This window comes from Lissotriton helveticus (genome assembly GCF_964261635.1).
Source record: "Lissotriton helveticus chromosome 1_1 unlocalized genomic scaffold, aLisHel1.1 SUPER_1_unloc_86, whole genome shotgun sequence".
In the NCBI taxonomy this organism is placed as follows: domain Eukaryota; kingdom Metazoa; phylum Chordata; class Amphibia; order Caudata; family Salamandridae; genus Lissotriton; species Lissotriton helveticus.
The window spans coordinates 636,703-657,925 of NW_027611732.1; the positions used below are offsets into that span (position 1 = coordinate 636,703).

Genomic DNA, 21,223 nt, shown 5'->3' on the forward strand with positions numbered 1-21,223 from the left:
ATGGTGATGTGGCTGTTGCGAGGGAGTCCGAGGATGAGGCGTGCCGAGGCGTTTTTTAGGCATTGGAGTCTCTTCTGGAGTGTGGCCGTGGTTCCTGCGTAGAGGGCGTTGCCATAGTCTAGCTTGCTGCTGACGATTGCTTGGGTGACCGTCCTTCTGGTTTTGGTGGGGAACCATCTGTAGATCTTTCAGAGCAGGTGGAGGGTGTTGAAACAGGAAGAGGAAATAGCATTAACTTGCTGGGCCATAGAGAGCGTGGAGTCACAATGAACCCCAGGTTGCATGTGATGTTGTTGGGTATCAGGGCAGCTCCCAGCATAGCCGGCCACCAGGAGTCGTCCCATGCGGAGGGGGTGGATCTGAGGATGAGGACCTCCTGTCTTGTCCGAGTTCAGTTTCAGTCGGCTAGTCTTCATCCAGTCTGCAACAGCCTTCATTCCCTTTTGGAGTTTGGATTTGGTGGTGGCCAGGTCCTTGGTGAGGGAGAGGATGCGCTGGGTATCGTCGGTATACGAGATGATGTTGAGGTGGTGTGCTCGGATGATGTTGGCGAGCGGTGCCATGTAGATATTGAAAAGGGTAGGGCTGAGGGATGATCCTTGAGGTATGCCGCAGGTGATCGTGGTGGCTTTGGATCGGAAAGGGGTAGGCGGACTCTCTGGGTTCTGCCGGTGAGGAAAGAGGTGATAAAAGTAATTAGCAGTATAAGCACATTGAACAAAATAAATAGTTCTACCATCTTTCTAAAACAATGTACATATGTCAGCATATAAAAACTGTATCAGGCGTTTTCCTACGATGCTGTCCTGTGTGTGTGTGTGTGTGTGTGTTTGTCTCTGTCTCCCATTCCCTGGAGGGAGAGTTTGTAGCTCCCCATTGTAGAAGAGTCAGTCAAGAAGGAGCTCACTGCATTGAATAATTTCTTGGTATGCACTTTTTATTAGTATTGCAGGAAATCACAATGATTGATTGTCTCTTTTGTATTCTTCTTTCCCACAGGGTCTTCCACTTCAGTCCGGCCGCCATCCCTTGGACAGAAGGAAAAGGCTCAGGTAAGTGTTTTTGCTTGATGGTTTAGTCAAGGGAGGATGTGAGGAATAAATAATACCTATGCATAAATGTGAAGGGAGGGGCTAGAGGTTTTAGTAACCAAAAGAAAAAGAGTAGCCGATGATTTCTGCTTTCGTCTTTCTTTTCCGTCTCACTTATTTCCTTTATCATGCGTCCCTTTCACCCCTCTGTCTCTCCGCCCGTCCCTCTCTGACTCAGCCCCTTTCCAAAAGCCCCATAGACGCTGATGCAAGAGCAAAGTCCCTCCGGGGCCGTGGCGTGGTGACGAGTCAAATTTCTTGATGGCATTGACTGATCGGAAGTCTATACAAAAATAGATGGAACCATCCGGTTTCAGAACTATGACAATGAGGGAGGACCAGTTACTGCTGGAAGGTTTTATGACTCCTAGTTGTAACATGCTCTCTATTGCGGCAGGAACCGCGTCCCGCCTAGCGCATGGTATTCTGTAGGGGCGTTGTTTTATTACTTCATTTGGTGGGGTAACAATGGCATGCTTGACTATTGTTGTTTTTCCCGGGAGGTCGGAAAAGATGGAGGAGAAGGACTCTAAGAGGGTCTGAAGAGACACTTTTTGTTCCTCTGTTAGATGTTCGTTTATGAGCAATTGATTTAATGTTGAAGGAATGGGTTTTTAGTCAGGCAAAACGTAATGGGTGTCTTTGGGGATGGGTCCCAACCATTTCTTTAGTAGATTTATGTGGTATATCTGGGTTTTGGTTGAGGAAAGGCGTAACCGGTAAGTAGTGAGGCCTATCCTTTCAACAACTTCATATAGAGGAAGGTAGGAGTAGGAACACCTAATCATGGACTTGTAACTGCTGTCACCTCTTTCCTTTATTGCAAGACATCTGCTAGCTTCTTTGAGCTTTTTCTAGGTTGTCGTGAGCAAAATCTCACCGTTTCTGTATGCGGTTTCTTAGGCTTTGGGTGTATTCTAGAAGGTGTTGTGTCTCTTCTTGTTTCTCTTGTTCCCACGCTTCTCTTGTCATTTCTAGCAAGGTTTGTGGCTGTCTCCCGTAAAGAAGTACAAAGGGAGAACAACCCAAGCTTCTCCGAACCTGGCTTCAAATAACAAAGAGGGCGAGTGGCAACAACATGTCCCATTCTTACCCTTTGGGGGTTAGAATTTTCTTCATGGTTAGCTTGAAGGTGGCGTTATATCGCTTGCACAGACCCTCTGTCTGAGGGTAATAAGCCGAGGTTCTTATTTGGGTAATTTTCAAGGTTTTACAGACTTGTTTCATTAAGCGAGAAACATAGGGGGTACCCTGGTCTGTCAAAATCTCTGTGGGCAATCCTACCCTCGAAAACAGTTTTAGTAACTTTTCACTGATGTTTTTTTCGTGCTTGGTGTTCGTAGGGGAAATGCTTCTGGGTATCGAGTTGCATAATCGACAAAAACCAGTATATAGATATACAATTTTTTCGATTTTGGGAGAGGACCCAATAAATCCATACTTATCCTCTCAAAGGGGTTATCGATGATTGGTAGAGGTTGTAAGGGAATGGCAGGGGGTTTTGGGGTCCTTCTTCTGACATATTTCACACTCCCTGCAGTATTTGTCTACATTGGCGAATATCCCTGGCCAATAAAAAATATCTCAACACAGTCTGGGTTGTTTTTTCAGGCACACTGTGACCTGCTAGAATGTGTGACTGGGCAAAAAATAATATCTGATTGCGAAATCTCTTGAGAACCACTAACTGTGGGGATCGTCTTGTTTTCCTATCCTATATATTAAATTGTTTTTGAGGATGAATGAGGGGAATGAGGACGGTATCACTGGGTTCTGCGCTTGTTGCCAGGCATTCTGGCGGGTGGGGTCTTAGAATTGAGCATACTGAAATGACCGTTCCAAAAGCCAAGGGGCTTGTGTGAGCAGCGTACAAGGGGGTGTAGGAGTCTCCCTCAGTGTGCTTTTGAGCAACAAGATGAATTCTGGATAGTCTGTGTCCAAACTGAGTTGTTCGGGTAGGTTGTCCAATACTCCTACCCTGACCAGTAGAATACTGTCATTGGGTAACTTGATGGGGATTTCGGCTATTGGATAGGTTCTGATGTCTCCATGAATGCAGCGGATGAGTGTCTTTTTATCCGTGCCAGTGCTTAATTTGTGCCGGTGCTTTCAGGTGCTAAGCACAAGCACCTATTTCTCAAGGCTGGGTCTATAGAATTGAGAGTCATGGGGATGCTCCAAAGCCTGAGGAGTGTTGCAGGTGCTGACTTTTTCATGGTGAAGCTTCGTTCATTGTTTGAGGCTCCATCGGAGTCGGTCAGCTGCAGAGCAAGTAATGAAGCGGTGAGGGGGGCTTTGGTGGAGGCAGCTTTAAGGCTCTGCAGGGACAGGGCAGGCCTCAATGCAGATGGAACAGGCACAAATTGACTTCCGGGGCACTCCTGGCAGTGTGAGACCTGGTTGCTTTCCCCATCCAATCCCCCGGGTATGGCCACGAAGAAATCCTCTGGAAAAGAGAAGGAATACATGAGTTCGATGAGAGGACGTGGAGGAAGCAGAGGAAGTGGCAGAGGGAACCGTTGGGAATCCCCTAAAAACTTCTGGCAAGAGAGCACTGGGTAAAAGGTCAGTTAAGTTGGACGTTAGAGATTTAAGAAAAGTAATGTTAGTACCAGAAATGGATACACCCTAAGAACAAAAAAAATCTGATGATCAGTCTTCCTTGTAAAATAGGGTCCATGTTAAATACATTTTCAGTTTTTCCCTAGGTGACACATTGAAACTTCTTTGCAAACAAAAGTGCAGATTCCTGCTGGGGCTTATTTAGGGTAGAAATATAAACAACTGTGATTAGCAGAAAGTCAAATGCCATATTTTGTGTACGCATTAGGAAAAAATTTAGCAAAGAGGCAGGGATGGAAAGAGTGCTGGGGAGCTAGGGGGGGTGTTTTCTTGAGCGAAAGGGATACAAAAGTCCTCTTGCCAGATCTTAACTAATAAAGAAGTAGTCTCTTCCAAGAGCCTGGTGTTCCCCCAAAAGATCTGTTTCTGAATTTTATACAAGGAAAAAGGTGCATACAGACCAGTCCAATCCCAGCGTTTCTAACTGCCACCCCCAGCTAGTTATTCCAGTCATTCTCCGAAGGGGCAGTTTGCCCTTAGGCAACCACACAAACAACCACACACACACACACACAACCATATCCACACACAACCACAGCCACAACCTTACACAATCACAACCATACACACAAACAACTACACACACACGCAACCACAGCCACACCCAACCACACTCACAACCACACACACACAACCACCCACAACCATACCCACACACAACCACACACACAACCAAAACCACACCCACACACAACCACAAATACACACACACAACCACATACAACCACATCCACACACAACCACACTCAACCGCACACACCCAACCATACCCACACACAACCACACACAACCACACACACAACCACAAATACACACACAACCACACACAACCACAGTGGTGCTGTAGTGTGGTGCTGTAGAGTGGTGTTGCACAGTGGTGCTGTACAGTGGTGCTGCAGAGGGGTGCTGCATAGTGGTGGTTTATATTGGTGTTGTAAAGGGGTACAGTAGAGTGGTGCTGCAGAGTGGTGCTACAGTGTGGTGCTATACAGTGGTGCTGCAGAGTGGTGGTTTAGATTGGTGCTGTAGAGTGGTGCTGCAGAGTGGTGCTGCAGAGTGGTGGTTTAGATTGGTGCTGTAAAAGGGTACTGTAGAGTGGTGCTGCAGAGTGGTGCTGTGCTGTACAGTGGTGCTGCAGAGTGCTGCTGTACAGTGGGTGAGGAGCTTGAAGGTGATCCTCTTGTTGACCGGGAGCCAGTGCAGGTTTCTCAGGTGGGTGTTGATGTGGCTGTTGCAATGGAGTACCATGATGAGGCGTGCAGAGGCGTTTTGTAGGCATTGCAGTCTCTTCTGGAGTGTGGCCGTGGTTCCTGCTTAGAGGGCATTGCCATAGTCCAGCTAGCTGCTGACGATTGCTTGGGTGACCGTCCTTCTGGTTTTGGTGGGGATCCATCTGTAGATCTTTCAGAGCATGTGGAGGGTGTTGAAGCAGGAAGAGGAAACAGCATTAACTTGCTGGGCCATAGACGGCGTGGAGTCCACAATGAACCCCAGGTTGCATGTGATGTTGGTGGTGTGTAGGAGAGTAGGGTCTGCTATCCTATGGTCACCCCAAATTTTTGCTTTTTGCTTCACTGGTTTTCGACTACTGAGGCTGTGGGCCTGCTGATCAGACCCCCAGCCTGCTGTTCTCTCACTAAATTAATGATACATGTGCTATAGGCACATACCACAATTGGAAATGGACTCCTTGTCAGCCCCTGTATAATGCACTATAGGTGCCCAGGGCATAGGGGCCACCAAGGCCTACCAGGGGCTGCAGCATATCTTTTGCCACCCCTGGCTGGTTCTTAAATTGACACAACTGGCTGATCACTCAGCTGGGGTAAGGTGGTGTAATCACCCCTTACTTAGATATAGTATACCTATATCTAAACCTATATCTGGACACATATTAACCTGTGAGCCACTCCTATGGAAGGCCTCATCAATCCTGGAGGCAGAGTGCGTGGTTTAATGTGAGATGGAGCTCTAGCATGAGCTGAGCCTGTCTGCAGCTGTCGGGAACAACTCCCTAAGCTGTTTCAGGATAATGCCATACCATATACTCTTAAGTGCATTATAATCCTCGCGGTTATATAGCAACTTTGGTTTGGCTTTATCAAAACATGTCGTGTAAGGTGTCATACGATTTGGAATACTATCCCCTCGCCAGTTCTGGCGATGGGGATAGCATTCCACCCCTCTAGAGGGGTAAGACATGTTACTTTACTTAAATGCGGTTAATTTCTAAATGGACCTTGGATCCACAAAATGGATGCCTCTGCCACAGACACGAGTCTGACCCCCTGAAGCTGACCGAAACTCAGCCAAATGGGGCCTGGACAAAGGGTTTCCTGTTGCAGGGAGGTGCTACACCCCCTCAGACAGGAGATAGTGGATTGTAGCGGGGAGATTTGAAAGAAACCAGACACTGCTTGGGGCGCACAAGGCTGCCCCTTGCATAATCCGGCCAAACCGGTTCTGGGGCACTCCAGCCCTCATGCCAGGGTGGCCTGGATCAAAGGAAGGGGGTGTATCCACCCACTTCCTGGGTCCCACCCATAGGAGGGGACCTAGCAGGTAATCCAGCCCCCAAAATTAGTATAAGACTGGGAGCAGTGCCAATGCACTTCAGATTATCCTGATGAAACATAAGAAACGAAACTCTGGACCCTTCGACATCCTACTCAACGTAGAAGACTGAAGAATCTCCCTTGTGGTCAAGGAGTGACCACCCTGTGCAAACAGGCGCCATCCAGCCTTCGACATCTGCTTTGTTGCAGTTCCCGCCGGAACTCAAGCAACAGAGATCGACGAGATCAAGCTTGCCTGCCTTCCAACAGCCCGATCCACAGTCCCTGCAGAGCTGAGACCCGTGGAGGCGACCGGAAGCGTGGGGCACGCCATCTTTGACAGACCACGAGACACTGACCGTGCAGCCCATGAGTGACCCTCGAAGCTGTACACCGGGGTTTGAGAAGCCCCAACCCTGAGCCACACTTGCACCGAAGTTCAGCCCTCCACACTCGACAAGTGCTGCGTGGGGCCCTTCTGCTTCTTTTGGCTCAACGCGTTGGCCCGGTCACTTGCCAGCTGGCTAGTGGCCCCTGTGCCGACGAAACTTGAAATTCGACCTGCGAATCTGGTTGCTCCAGATCTGCACCAGCTCCCCTGAAAAGGAGCCCCCACTCTGACCCTCCTGGTTCGAGTGAGAAACAATCTCCCGGTTCCGTGTGGATTGCTTTTGCCAAGTGTTGTTTGCTCCAATCTTGAAGCCGACAGCGCCGACGGCGAGAGCCTGCGTGGGACAGATCGTGACCCGCTCCTGGACGTCGTAGATGCCCCAGAGCCCACGGGACAGCGGAGAGAAGCTCCTCGATGACCACCTGATTGCGCCCGACATTGCCTGGTTCCGTCCTGGTTCCACCCTGGTCACTGCTGAGTGACCCAGACTCTGTCCCCTCTGCTTTCAGGTACTTTTCGACTCGAGTCCACCCTTGGACTCCACCGGACACTTCTCTTTCACCCCGCCTGCAGCCCTTTCAGCTTCAAGCACCAAGAGCCTGCGTGACGAAACCCGACTCAACTTCGACCCTGTGCACCCGCTTCCTGTGGGTGAGGTAACTTTGCTCCGCCGGTGTTCCCACACTGGTACACATCTCTAGGGTCTGTGTCTTAAGTTTTGTTCCTCTAGGTTCAGCGGAAGAGTCCTTAAACTTTAACTTTACAACTTTTACGCACCATTGGTTAACATTGGTGCATGCGTGCGCTTTCCGCACTGCACCCGAATCCCGTGGGCCTCTCCCGACTTCAGCATTGCTTGTCCCGACTGCTCCCAGCGATTCCCTAGGCCCTAGGCCTAACCACTGTTCGATTGGTATCTCTTATACCACTTGTTTAGTATATGGTTTGAGTGGCCCCCCGCCCTCATCCATAATTGTGCAACTTTGTATGTTTAAACTGTGCTTTTGATTTAACGCTTGTGCCCCTTTATTCATAAAGAATACTGGGGATTGTTTTTAGTAATAAATACATATATTTTTTATAATATATACTTGTGTGGTGTCCTTTCATTTGATATTACAGGATTGTATGTGGTAAAACAGCTCGCTTAACACGACCTCTTAAGTTAAGCCTTTAGGCTGCTTAGTCCATGCTACCCCTAGGATAGCTTGTCTAACAAGGTTGACTTACAACCAGACACCATAAGTGATTGTTTGGTCTGATAACCGGTGGTTCCAGAATTCGAAACATCACCTATCAGGCCAACTTCTCACATTGGTGAGCAGCGGTGCGGATTTGAGCTTGCTGTTGTTTTACCATTGCAATCTTTTATCAAATTGAAAGATCACATCAAGTACCTCTAGGTACATATAAAATCAAAAGCTTAGCATACTTAAGTTCTACTGAACTTAGTCGTTGTAGATTAAAGGGATTAGCACACCCTGACTACAACTCACTAGCAAGGTACAGTAGGGAAACACTTAGTGTAGGTAGGTGCATCACTTACACCACACTAGAGTCATGTCTGACACAGGAAAAGCCTCAGGGTCTGCTCCTGTGACAGTTGACCTTACAGAGGCAACTTCCAGCTATGACAAATTAACCCGAAAGGACTTGATTGCCTTGTGCATCTCAAGAGGGTTAAAAAGGGGCAGAAGTCCCACCAGTCCTATCCTGATAGCCATTCTAGAACAGGATGACTTAGAGAAGGCGAATGCAGTTCCCTTAAAGTCAGGAGATGGAGTGAACCCCCCTGTAACTGATACCCCTCCAGAGGAAGAAGGAGAAGAGGAGGAAGAGGAGGAGGAGGAGGACTCCGATGTAGAGGACCCAGAGAATCAGGATCAGAGGGGTAGCCAGGTCCTAGTTGCCAGGCTTAACCAGGCCAACTTAGACCTACTGGGAAATGGAGAGGGCCAGCACCTCCCCAGATCCCACCATATCATTCTCCCAGGCAACAGAAGAGTGAGATCTCCCTCAGGGGACTCTCACATTTCTAGTGCCTCAAGAGAATCTCAGAGAGGTATGACTGCCTCTCAAAAGATAGAGCATAGGGCCAGAATGAGGGCTGTCAAACTCCAAATAGAGAGGGAGGAGGTAGCCTTGGCTCAAGCTAGACTTGCCTTGGCAAGAGAGCAGAAATTGTGTGGCTTAGATGCCACTGGTGGCAGCAATATTCCTAGAGAAAAAGACAGGAGCTATGATAATAGAAACCTGACAAAAATTGTGGCCCCCTACAAGGAAGGGGATGACATCCACAAATGGATGACTGCTCTTAAGAGAGCCTGCATGGTACAGCAGGTTCCTCAGGATCAGTGGGCTGCAATTTTATGGTACTCCTTTTCTGAAAAAGGGAGGGACAGGCTCCTCACAGTTAGACCTGAGGATGCCAAAAACTACTCTGTCTTGAAGAGTGCTCTTATTGAAGGGTTTGGCCTAACCACTGAGCAATACAGGTTGTTGTTCAGAGACACCCAAAAAGCACAGACTCAAGACTGGACTGATTTCGTAGATTGTGCCACTAAGGCTCTGGAGGGTTGGTTGCAGGGAAGTAAAGTTTCAGACTATACAGGATTGTACAATCTTATCATGAGAGAACAGATCCTTAATAACTGTACAAACCAGCTGTTGCATCAATACCTTATTGACTCTGATCTGACCTCTCCCCAAGAATTGGGAAAGAAGGCAGACAAATGGGTCAGAACAAGGATTAAGCAGAAACCCCAGAACCAAGGTGGTGACCAGAAGAAAACAGACCAGAAGGGTGGAAATCAGAAAGATAAAGAAAAAGACCAGAAGTCTTCAGGCCCCCAAACTAATAGTAAGGAGGATGGTTCCCAAAATGGAAACAAGAAAAAGAAGAATAATGGCCCAAAGAAGCCTTGGTGTAATAACTGCAAATCAGTTTCACACTGGGGCAGTGAATGCACCAAGACAAATCCAGTCCCCACCACTGCAGCTCCTAAAGCAACTGCACCCCCTAGTACAGTCAGCAGTGGTGGAACACAGCTAAAGGGTGTAGTAGGGTTGACCCTGGGTACTGAAGTAGGATCTGGCCTAGTCAGAATCCCTACTCAGGCAGTTCTCCTATATGATGTGGACCTAGCTTTGTCCACTACAGTGAGTCCCAGTAACCTGGGCAAATATAGGCAGACTCCCTTAATTAATGAGAAACTGGCTCAGGCCTACAGGGACACATGTGCGAGTGTCACAATGGTGACACCTGACTTTGTGGACCCTGGACAGATTGTACTAGGTGAAAGTTACCTAGTGACCAATGCAAGCAACTCCACTACTTCCCATAGTGTGGCAGTTGGGAACTTCTCCTGGGGAGGGGTAGATGGCCTAAAGAAAGTTGTTGTGAGTGCAGACCTCCCAGTAGACTGTCTGTTAGGCAATGATCTTGAAAGCTCAGTTTGGTCAGAAGTGGAGTACAGGACTCATGCAGAAATGCTAGGGATTTCAGCTCATGTCCTTGCAGTGACAAGGTCTCAGGCTAAGAAGTGCCTTCCTGAACCAGTGGTGGATCTTGGAACAATAGACCAACCACAACCCAAGAGAAGGAGCAAGAGATGAAAGGCTGAGCCTTCCACCTTGCCCCAGGTTGAGGATCAAGTTTCAGAGGAAACTGATTCTGCAGTCCAAGAGGAGACTGTCTCTGAGGAACTTGAACCTGACCAGGATGAGTTTCTGGGGACAGGGGGACCCTCAAGAGCAGACCTGAGTCAGGCTCAATTAGATTGCCCTTCCCTTGAACCCCTCAGACAGCAGGCTGCTGCTGAGGCTGCTGGGGATGCCCAAGGTACCCATACTATGTATTGGGATGATGGACTCCTTTACTCAGAGGCTAGAGACCCCAAGCCTGTTACAGCCAGGAGGTTGGTTATTCCTCTGAAGATTAGGGGTTTCCTCCTTACCTTGGCCCATGATATTCCCCTTGCAGGACACTTAGGCCAGAACAAGACGTGGGACGGGCTTGTTTCACACTTTCACTGGCCTCATATGTCAGAAAATGTCAAGGAGTTTTGTCGCTCCTGTGTCACTTGTCAAGCCAGTGGTAAGTCAGGTGGCACAACAAAGGCCCCCCTCATACCACTACCTGTGGTGGGGGTACCCTTTGAAAGAGTTGGAATAGATATTGTGGGTCCCATGGATCCTCAAACAGCATCTGGGAACAGATTTATACTGGTGGTAGTGGATCATGCCACCAGGTATCCAGAGGCTATTCCCCTGAGGACCACCACAGCACCTGTGGTGGCAAAAGCCCTCATTGCAGTTTTCTCAAGAGTGGGCTTTCCAAAGGAGGTACTATCAGATAGAGGCACAAACTTTATGTCTAGCTATCTGAAGGCAATGTGGAAGGAGTGTGGAGTAAACTACAAGTTTACCACACCCTATCACCCACAGTGCAATGGGCTTGTGGAGAGATTCAACAAGACCCTGAAGGGAATGATAAAAGGATTACCAGAGAAGCTTAGGCGGAAATGGGACATTCTTTTACCCTGCTTGCTCTTTGCTTACAGAGAGGTCCCACAGAAGGGGGTTGGCTACAGCCCTTTTGAACTTTTGTTTGGCCACCCTGTGAGGGGTCCATTGTGTTTGGTGAAGGAAGGATGGGAGTTACCGCTCAAAAAGCCCAAACTAGACGTTGTGGACTATGTACTTGGTCTCCGCTCCGGGATGGCTGAATACATGGAGAGAGCATCCAAAAACCTGGAGGCCAGCCAAGAATTACAAAAAGCTTGGCATGACCAAAAGGCTGTACTGGTAGAGTTCCAACCAGGACAGAAGGTGTGGGTACTGGAGCCAGTGGCCCCAGCAGCACTCCAGGACAAATGGAGTGGACCCTATCCTATCATTGAGAAAAAGGGAGAAGTCACCTATCTGGTTGACTTGGGAACCCCTAGGAGCCCTCACAGGGTAATCCATGTGAATCGTTTGAAAGCATTTGTGGACAGGGAGGACATGAGCTTGCTCATGGCCACAGATGGGGATCAGGAGGAAGAGAGTGACCCTCTCCCAGACCTGCTTTCTCAGAACCCTGATGATGGTTCAGTTGATGGAGTAGCCTTGGCAGGCAGCCTCACTGGCCAGCAACAGATGGACTGCAGACAGGTTTTGCAGGCCCACAGGCATTTGTTTTCACTCACACCCAGCCAGACTGACTGGTGCACCCATGTGGTGGACACTGGTGACAGTCTGCCTGTGAAGAATAAGATCTACAGGCAACCTGACCATGTCAGGGATTGCATCAAGGCTGAGGTGCAAAAGATGTTGGAGCTTGGAGTGATTGAGCCATCAGAGAGCCCATGGGCCAGCCCAGTAGTCCTTGTGCCAAAACCTCATACCCAAGATGGAAAGAGAGAAATGAGATTTTGCGTGGACTACAGGGGTCTCAATGCTGTCACTAGGACAGATGCTCACCCCATTCCAAGAGCAGATGAGCTCATTGACAGATTGGCTTCTGCCAAGTTTCTGAGCACATTTGATTTGACAGCTGGCTACTGGCAAATCAGACTAGCTGAGGAGTCAAAAGCCAAAACAGCATTCTCTACCCCTAGTGGACATTATCAGTTTGTGGTAATGCCCTTTGGTTTGAAGAATGCACCTGCCACTTTCCAAAGGTTGGTGAACCAAGTCCTTGCTGGGTTGGATGACTTTTGTGCAGCATATCTAGATGATATTGCTGTCTTTAGCTCCACCTGGGAGGATCACCTGATCCACCTGAAGAAGGTTTTGGAGGCTCTGCAAAAGGCAGGCCTAACTATCAAGGCTACTAAGTGCCAGATAGGGCAGAGTAAGGTTGTGTACCTGGGCCACCTAGTAGGTGGGGGTCAGGTTCAACCACTGGAGAGCAAAATCCAGACCATACAGGACTGGGCTCCTCCAGTTACCCAGACACAAGTCAGAGCCTTCTTGGGCCTGACCGGGTATTACAGAAAGTTTGTGAAAAACTATGGGTCTATAGTGAAACCATTAAATGACTTGACATCCAAGAAGATGCCAAAAAAGGTTCAGTGGACAGTTAGCTGTCAAAAGGCATTTGATGACCTGAAGAAGGCCATGTGCTCTGCACCTATCCTGAAGAGTCCTGACTACTCCAAACAGTTCATTGTACAGACAGATGCTTCTGAGTTGGGGGTGGGAGCTGTGCTCTCACAACTTAATCAAGATGGTCAAGACCAGCCCATTGCTTTTATTAGCAGAAGGCTGACCCCCAGGGAGAAACGTTGGTCAGCCATTGAGAGGGAGGCCTTTGCTGTGGTTTGGGCCCTGAAGAAGTTGAGGTCCTACTTGTTTGGAACTCACTTCCTAGTTCAGACAGACCATAAGCCCCTCTTGTGGCTCAATCAGATGAAGGGTGAAAATCCCAAACTGCTCAGGTGGTCCATTTCCCTACAGGGGATGGACTTTACAGTGGAGCACCGCCCAGGGACTGACCATGGTAATGCAGATGGTCTCTCCAGGTACTTCCACTTAGAACATGAAGACTTATCTGGTCAAGGTTAGTTTAATGTCCCTGCGTTTGGGGGGGGGGGGGGTTGTGTAGGAGAGTAGGGTCTGCTATCCTATGGTCACCCCAAATTTTTGCTTTTTGCTTCACTGGTTTTCGACTACTGAGGCTGTGGGCCTGCTGATCAGACCCCCAGCCTGCTGTTCTCTCACTAAATTAATGATACATGTGCTATAGGCACATACCACAATTGGAAATGGACTCCTTGTCAGCCCCTGTATAATGCACTATAGGTGCCCAGGGCATAGGGGCCACCAAGGCCTACCAGGGGCTACAGCATATCTTTTGCCACCCCTGGCTGGTTCTTAAATTGACACAACTGGCTGATCACTCAGCTGGGGTAAGGTGGTGTAATCACCCCTTACTTAGATATAGTATACCTATATCTAAACCTATATCTGGACACATATTAACCTGTGAGCCACTCCTATGGAAGGCCTCATCAATCCTGGAGGCAGAGTGCGTGGTTTAATGTGAGATGGAGCTCTAGCATGAGCTGAGCCTGTCTGCAGCTGTCGGGAACAACTCCCTAAGCTGTTTCAGGATAATGCCATACCATATACTCTTAAGTGCATTATAATCCTCGCGGTTATATAGAAACTTTGGTTTGGCTTTATCGAAACATGTCGTGTAAGGTGTCATACGATTTGGAATACTATCCCCTCGCCAGTTCTGGCGACGGGGATAGCATTCCACCCCTCTAGAGGGGTAAGACATGTTACTTTACTTAAATGCGGTTAATTTCTAAAAGGACCTTGGATCCACAAAATGGATGCCTCTGCCACAGACACGAGTCTGCCCCCTGAAGCTGACCGAAACTCAGCCAAATGGGGCCTGGACAAAGGGTTTCCTGTCGCAGGGAGGTGCTACACCCCCTCAGACAGGAGATAGTGGATTGTAGCGGGGAGGTTTGAAAGAAACCAGACACTGCTTGGGGCGCACAAGGCTGCCCCTTGCATAATCCGGCCAAACCGGTTCTGGGGCACTCCAGCCCTCGTGCCAGGGCGGCCTGGATCAAAGGAAGGGGGTGTATCCACCCACTTCCTGGGTCCCACCCATAGGAGGGGACCTAGCAGGTAATCCAGCCCCCAAAATTAGTATAAGACTGGGAGCAGTGCCAATGCACTTCAGATTATCCTGATGAAACATAAGAAACGAAACTCTGGACCCTTCGACATCCTACTCAACGTAGAAGACTGAAGAATCTCCCTTGTGGTCAAGGAGTGACCACCCTGTGCAAACAGGCACCATCCAGCCTTCGACGTCTGCTTTGTTGCAGTTCCCGCCGGAACTCGAGCGACAGAGATCGACGAGATCAAGCTTGCCTGCCTTCCAACAGCCCGATCCACAGTCCCTGCAGAGCTGAGACCCGGGGAGGCGACCGGAAGCGTGGGGCACGCCATCTTGGAAAGACCACGAGACGCTGACCGTGCAGCCCACGAGTGACCCTTGAAGCTGTACACCGGGGTTTGAGAAGCCCCAACCCTGAGCCACACTTGCACTGAAGTTCAGCCCTCCACACTCGACGAGTGCTGCGTGGGGCCCTTCTGCTTCTTTTGGCTCAATGCGTTGGCCCGGTCACTTGCCAGCCGGCTAGTGGCCCCTGTGCCGACGAAACTTGAAATTCGACCTGCGAATCTGGTTGCTCCAGATCTGCACCAGCTCCCCTGAAAAGGAGCCCCCACTCTGACCCTCCTGGTTCGAGTGAGAAACAATCTCCCGGTTCCACGTGGATTGCTTTTGCCAAGTGTTGTTTGCTCCAATCTTGAAGCCGACAGCGCCGACGGCGAGAGCCTGCGTGGGACAGATCGTGACCCGCTCCTGGACGTCGTAGATGCCCCAGAGCCCACGGGACAGTGGAGAGAAGCTCCTCGACGACCACCTGATTGCGCCCGACATTGCCTGGTTCCGTCCTGGTTCCACCCTGGTCACTGCTGAGTGACCCAGACTCTGTCCCCTCTGCTTTCAGGTACTTTTCGACTCGAGTCCACCCTTGGACTCCACCGGACACTTCTCTTTCACCCCGCCTGCAGCCCTTTCAGCTTCAAGCATCAAGAGCCTGCGTGACGAAACCCGACTCAACTTCGACCCTGTGCACCCGCTTCCTGTGGGTGAGGTAACTTTGCTCCGCCGGTGTTATCACACTGGTACACATCTCTAGGGTCTGTGTCTTAAGTTTTGTTCCTCTAGGTTCAGCGGAAGTGTCCTTAAACTTTAACTTTACAACTTTTACGCACCATTGGTTAACATTGGTGCATGCGTGCGCTTTCCGCACTGCACCCGAATCCCGTGGGCCTCTCCCGACTTCAGCATTGCTTGTCCCGACTGCTCCCAGCGATTCCCTAGGCCCTTATACCACTTGTTTAGTATATGGTTTGAGTGGCCCCCCTCCCTCATCCATAATTGTGCAACTTTGTATGTTTAAACTGTGCTTTTGATTTAACGCTTGTGCCCCTTTATTCATAAAGAATACTGGGGATTGTTTTTAGTAATAAATACATATATTTTTTATAATATATACTTGTGTGGTGTCCTTTCATTTGATATTACAGGATTGTATGTGGTAAAACAGCTCGCTTAACACAACCTCTTAAGTTAAGCCTTTAGGCTGCTTAGTCCATGCTACCCCTAGGATAGCTTGTCTAACAAGGTTGACTTACAATCAGACACCATAAGGGATTGTTTGGTCTGATAACCGGTGGTTCCAGAATTGGAAACATCACCTATCAGGCCAACTTCTCACAGTGGGTATCAGGGCAGCTCCCAGCATAGCCGGCCACCAGGAGTCGTCCCATGCGGAGTGGGTGGATCTGAGGATTAGGACCTCCTGTCTTGTCCGAGTTCAGTTTCAGCCGGCTAGTCTTCATCCAGTCTGCAACAGCCTTCATTCCCTTTTGGAGTTTGGATTTGGTGGTGGCCAGGTGAGGGAGAGGATCCACTGGGTATCGTTAGTGTACGAGATGATGTTGAGGTAGTGTGCTCGGATGATGTTGGCGAGCGGTGCCATGTAGATATTGAAAAGGGTAGGGCTGAGGGATGATCCTTGGGGTACGCCGCAGGTGATCGCGGTGGCTTTGGATCGGAAAGGGGGAGACGGACTCTCTGGGTTCTGCCGGTGAGGAAACAGGTGATAAAAGTAATTAGCAGTATAAGCACATTGAACAAAATAAATAGTTCCACCCTCTTTCTAAAACAATGTACATATGCCAGCATATAAAAACTGTATCAGGCGTTTTCCTTCAATGCCTACCTGTGTGTGGGTGTGTGTGTGTGTGTGTGTGTGTTTGTCTCTGTCTCCCATTCCCTGGAGGGAGAGTTTGGATGCTCCCCATTGTAGAAGAGTCGGTCGAGAAGGAGCACACTGCATTGAATAATTTCTTGGTAAACACTTTTTATTAGTATTGCAGGAAATCACAATGATTGATTGTCTCTTTTGTATTCTTCTTTCCCACAGGGTCTTCCACTTTAGTCCCTTAGGTGAGCCTTGGCCGCCTTCATCCCTTGGACAGAAGGAAAAGGCTCAGGTAAGTGTTTTTGCTTTATGGTTTAGTCAAGGGAGGATGTGAGGAATAAGTAATAGCTATGCATAAATGTGAAGGGAGGGGCTAGAGGTTGGAGTAACCAAAAGAAAAAGAGTAGCCGATGATTTCTGCTTTTGTCTTTCTTTTCCGTCTCACTTATTTCCTTTACCCTGGGTCCCTTTCACCCCTCTGCCTCTTCGCCCGTCCCTCTCTGACTCAGCCCCTTTCCAAAAGCCCCGTAGACGCCCATGTACCTGGAAGAGCAAAGTCCCTCCGGGGCCGTGGCGTGGAGACGACTTTAAATTTCGAGATGGCATTGACTGATCGGAAGTCTATACAAAAACAGATGGAACATCCGGTTCAGAACTATGACAATGGGGGAGGACCAGTTACTGCTGGAAGGTTTTATGACTCCTAGTTGTAACATACTCTCTATTGCGGCAGGAACCGCGACCCGCCTAGCGAATGGTATTCTGTAGGGGCGTTGTTTTATTACTTCATTTGGTGGGGTAACAATGGCATGCTCGACAATTGTTGTTTTTCCCGGGAGGTCGGAAAAGATCGAGGAGAAGGACTCTAAGAGGGTCTGAAGAGACACTTTTTGTTCCTCTGTTAGATGTTCGTTTATGAGCAATTGAGTCAATGTTGAAGGAATGGGTTTTTAGTCAGACAAAACGTAATGGGTGTCTTTGGGATGGGGTCCCAACAATTTCTTTAGTAGATTTATGTTTTATATCTGGGTTTTGGTTGAGGAAAAGCGTAACCGGTAAGTAGTGAGGCCTATCCTTTCAACAACTACATATGGTCCCTTCAATTCTGCCCTTTTTTGGTGTATAGAGGAAGGTAGGAGCAGGAGCACCTAGTCATGGACTTGTAACTGCTGTCACCTCTTTCCTTTATTGCAAGTCATCTGCTAGCTTCATAGAGCTTTTTCTAGGTTGTCGTGAGCAAAATCTCACCGTTTCTGTATGCGGTTTCTTAGGCTTTGGGTGTATTCTAGAGGGTGTTGTGTGTCTTCTTGTTTCTTTTGTTCCCAGTCTTCTCTTGTAATTTCTAGCAAGGTTTGTGGCTGTCTCCCATAAAGAAGTACAAAGGGAGAACAACCCAAGCTTCTCTAAACCTGGCTTCTAATACCAAAGAGGGCGAGTGGGAACAACATGTCCTATTCTTTACCTTCGGTGGTTAGCATTTTCTTCATGGTTAGCTTGAAGGTGGCGTTATATCGCTTGCACAGACCCTCTATCTGAGGGTAATAATCCGATGTTCTTATTTGGGTAATTTTCAAGGTTTTACAGACTTGTTTCATTAACCACTTGCATGCTAATGACAAGGTGAACTCGTCATGAGGCACAATGAATCTGTGCTCATGACAAGGTCAATTCGTCATGTATAATGGGAAACATAAATCTGTAGCGCACGAGGGGAAAACCCTTTAGCAGCCAAGTGGTTAAACGAGAAACAAAGGGGGTACCCTGGTCTGTCAAAATCTCTGTGGGAAATCCTACCCTCGAAAACAGTTCTAGTAACTTTTCACTGATTTTTTTTCGTGCTTGGTGTTCGTAGGAGAAATGCTTCTGGGTATCGAGTTGCGTAATCGACAATAACCAGTATATAGATTTATAATTTTTGTGATTTTGGGAGAGGACCCAGTAAATCCATACTTATCCTCTCAAAGGGGTTATCGATGATTGGCAGGGGGGTTTTGAGGTCCTTCTTCTGACATTTCACACTCCCTGCAGTATTTATCTACATTGGCGAATATCCCTGGCCAATAAAAAATATCTCAACACAGTCTGGGTTGTTTTTTCAGGCACACTGTGACCTGCTAGAATGTGTGACTGGGAAAAAAATAATATTTGATAGCGAAATCTCTTGAGAACCACTAATTGTGGGGGATTGTCTTGTTTTCCTATCCTGTATATTAAATTGTTTTTGAGGATGAATGAGGATGAACTCACCCTCTCACCCTCACATACCCTCTCACCCTCATACACCCTCTTACCCCCCTCACCCTCATACCCCCTCACCCTCATATCCCCTCACCCTCACCCTCACACACCCTCTCACCCTCACACACCCTCTCACCCTCACACACCCTCTTACCTTCACATACCCTCTCACCCTCACCACCCTCACCCTCACCCCCTCACCCTCACACCCTCACCCTTACACCCCCTCACCCTCACACCCCCTCACACCCTCTCACCCTCACACACCCTCTCACCCTCATACCCTCACACACCCTCACCCTCACACACCCTCACCCTCACACCCCCTCATCCTCCCACCCCCCCACCCTCACCCCCTCACCCTCACACACCCTCACCCCCATCACCCTCACCCCATCACTATCTCCCCCTCACCCTCTCTGACCCTCACACCCCATCACCCTTACACCCCCTCACAACCCCTCACCCTCACACCCCCACACCCTCACTCACCCTCACACCCCCCCTCGCCTCACACCCTCTAACCCTCACACACCCTCACCCTCACATACCCTCACCCTCACACACCCTCACCCTCACTCTCTCACAGCCCCTCTCACCCTCACACACCCTCACTCACCCTCACACCCTCACCCTCACACCCACTCACCCTCACACAGCCTCACCCTCATACACCCTCACACACTCTCACACACTCTCACACCCTCTCACACTCACACACCCTCACTCACCCTCACACCCTCACCCTCACACCCCCTCACCCTCATCCTCACACCCCCTCACCCTCACTCACACCCCTCAGCCTCACAACCCTCTCACCCTCACACCCCCTCACCCTCACTCACCCTCACACGCCCTCACCCTCACTCACCCTCACACTCCCGTCACACATCTTCACATACCCTCACACACCCTCACCAGCATAGCATAAACAAACCCAGTATAGCATAGCATAACAAAAAAAAGCATAGGATAGCAAAACATAGCATAGCATAACAAAACAAAGCATAGGATAGCAAAACAAAACATAGCATAACAAAACAAAACATTTCAAATGCATATCTATGACCGATACCCATTCAGATTCAGTTACTGTTGATGAAGTAGATTTCCTAATAGATCTACTCAGTTTGTTTAATAGAATCCAGAAGCCTCTTGACTTACTCCTTTTGCAAGCATATAGAGCTTTTGCCCACAACTATTGCTTTTCTTGCATTTTGTCCTTCCAGACCATTTTCCTTACTCCTGTATTTATCTTTTTAAGTTTTACTCTGTAAATTAAATTAACTTCGAACTTTTTGACCAATCCCAGGATTCTGCTACGTCCTTTTTAGGTCTCGTAGAGAGACCTATTACGGTGTAACCAAAAATTTTAACTAAAGCGGATTTCGACGAGTGCATGAGTTCTCGTGACCGCGCTTTTATCCGAGCCGCCTGCCTCCGAGAGCTTTAAATTAAAGCCATCTGTTGCTTCCCCAGCGCACTCGGCCTCACTTCTCCTCCCCCTAATTAACACACACTTCTAGCACGGCCGCGAGGCCGTGCTTCAAAGGGATCCGCTCCGGCTTGCCCCACATGGCTGCATGCCCCCCAGAGTGTATGGCTCACGAACTCCTCGAACACTTGACACTTCTGCCCCTGCTTAGTGACGTAGGTTTTACTGGAAATACCCATGTGATTTTTACCAACAGGTAGAGCAACAGGTAGAGCGCAGCACTGCTGAGTCCCGGCCTCTGTCTCATCTCGGACCCCGACCATCGCCGGAGACTCGACCTCCGGCGCACTCACCCGCCTGTCACCTCTGAGTCAGAGCGCACTCTGCTGTCACCGTCCCTGCACTCTCGTCTCAGTATCAGACCTCTCTCACTCTCATCTCAGTGTGTGTCAGACCTCCCCCCTTACTCTCCGCTCTCATCTCTGTGTCAGACCTCTTTCCCCTCTCACTCTCTGCTCTCTCTTCCCTCTCACTCTCCGCTCTGTCTCCCCTCTCACTCTCCACTCTCTCTTCCCTCTCACTCTATGCTCTCTCTTCCCTCTCACTCTACGCTCTCTCTTCCCTCTCTCTGCTCTCTCTCCTCTCTCACTCTCCACTCTCTCTCCCCTCTCACTCTCCACTCTCTCCTCCCCTCTCACTCTCCGCTCTCTCTCCCCTCTCACTCTCCGCTCTCTCTCCCCTCTCACTCTCCGCTCTCTCTCCCCTCTCACTCTCCGCTCTCTCCCCTCTCACTCTCCACTCTCTCTCCCCTCTCCCCTCTCACTCTCCACTCTCTCTTCCATCTCACTCTCCGCTCTCTCTTCCCTCTCTCCGGTCTCTCTCCCCTGTCTAGGCTGCTCTCTGACTGTCTCCAGTGGCCTCTGTCTGTCTCTGGTCACCCCTCCTCACCATCACACACCCTCACATCCACTCACCCTCACACCCTCACCCTCACCCACCCTCACATCCTCACCCACCCTCACCCACCTCATCACTCAGTGGCACCACAACATCACTGAGCTCCACCACAGCATCAATCTGTGTAACCATTCAACAACAACTGGTTC

General features: G+C 49.2%; 1 long non-coding RNA gene across 1 annotated transcript in view; it reads left to right on the forward strand.

Annotated features, from left to right (window-relative positions):
- Nucleotides 1–996: 996 nt before the first annotated feature.
- The window catches only part of LOC144806559 (uncharacterized), a 34,164-nt gene continuing 13,937 nt past the window's right edge, over nucleotides 997–21,223 (forward strand). The window contains exons 1-2 of the long non-coding RNA XR_013605833.1: nucleotides 997–1,052; nucleotides 16,667–16,736. This is a non-coding gene — a long non-coding RNA (uncharacterized LOC144806559). The remainder of the gene's footprint in view (nucleotides 1,053–16,666; nucleotides 16,737–21,223) is intronic.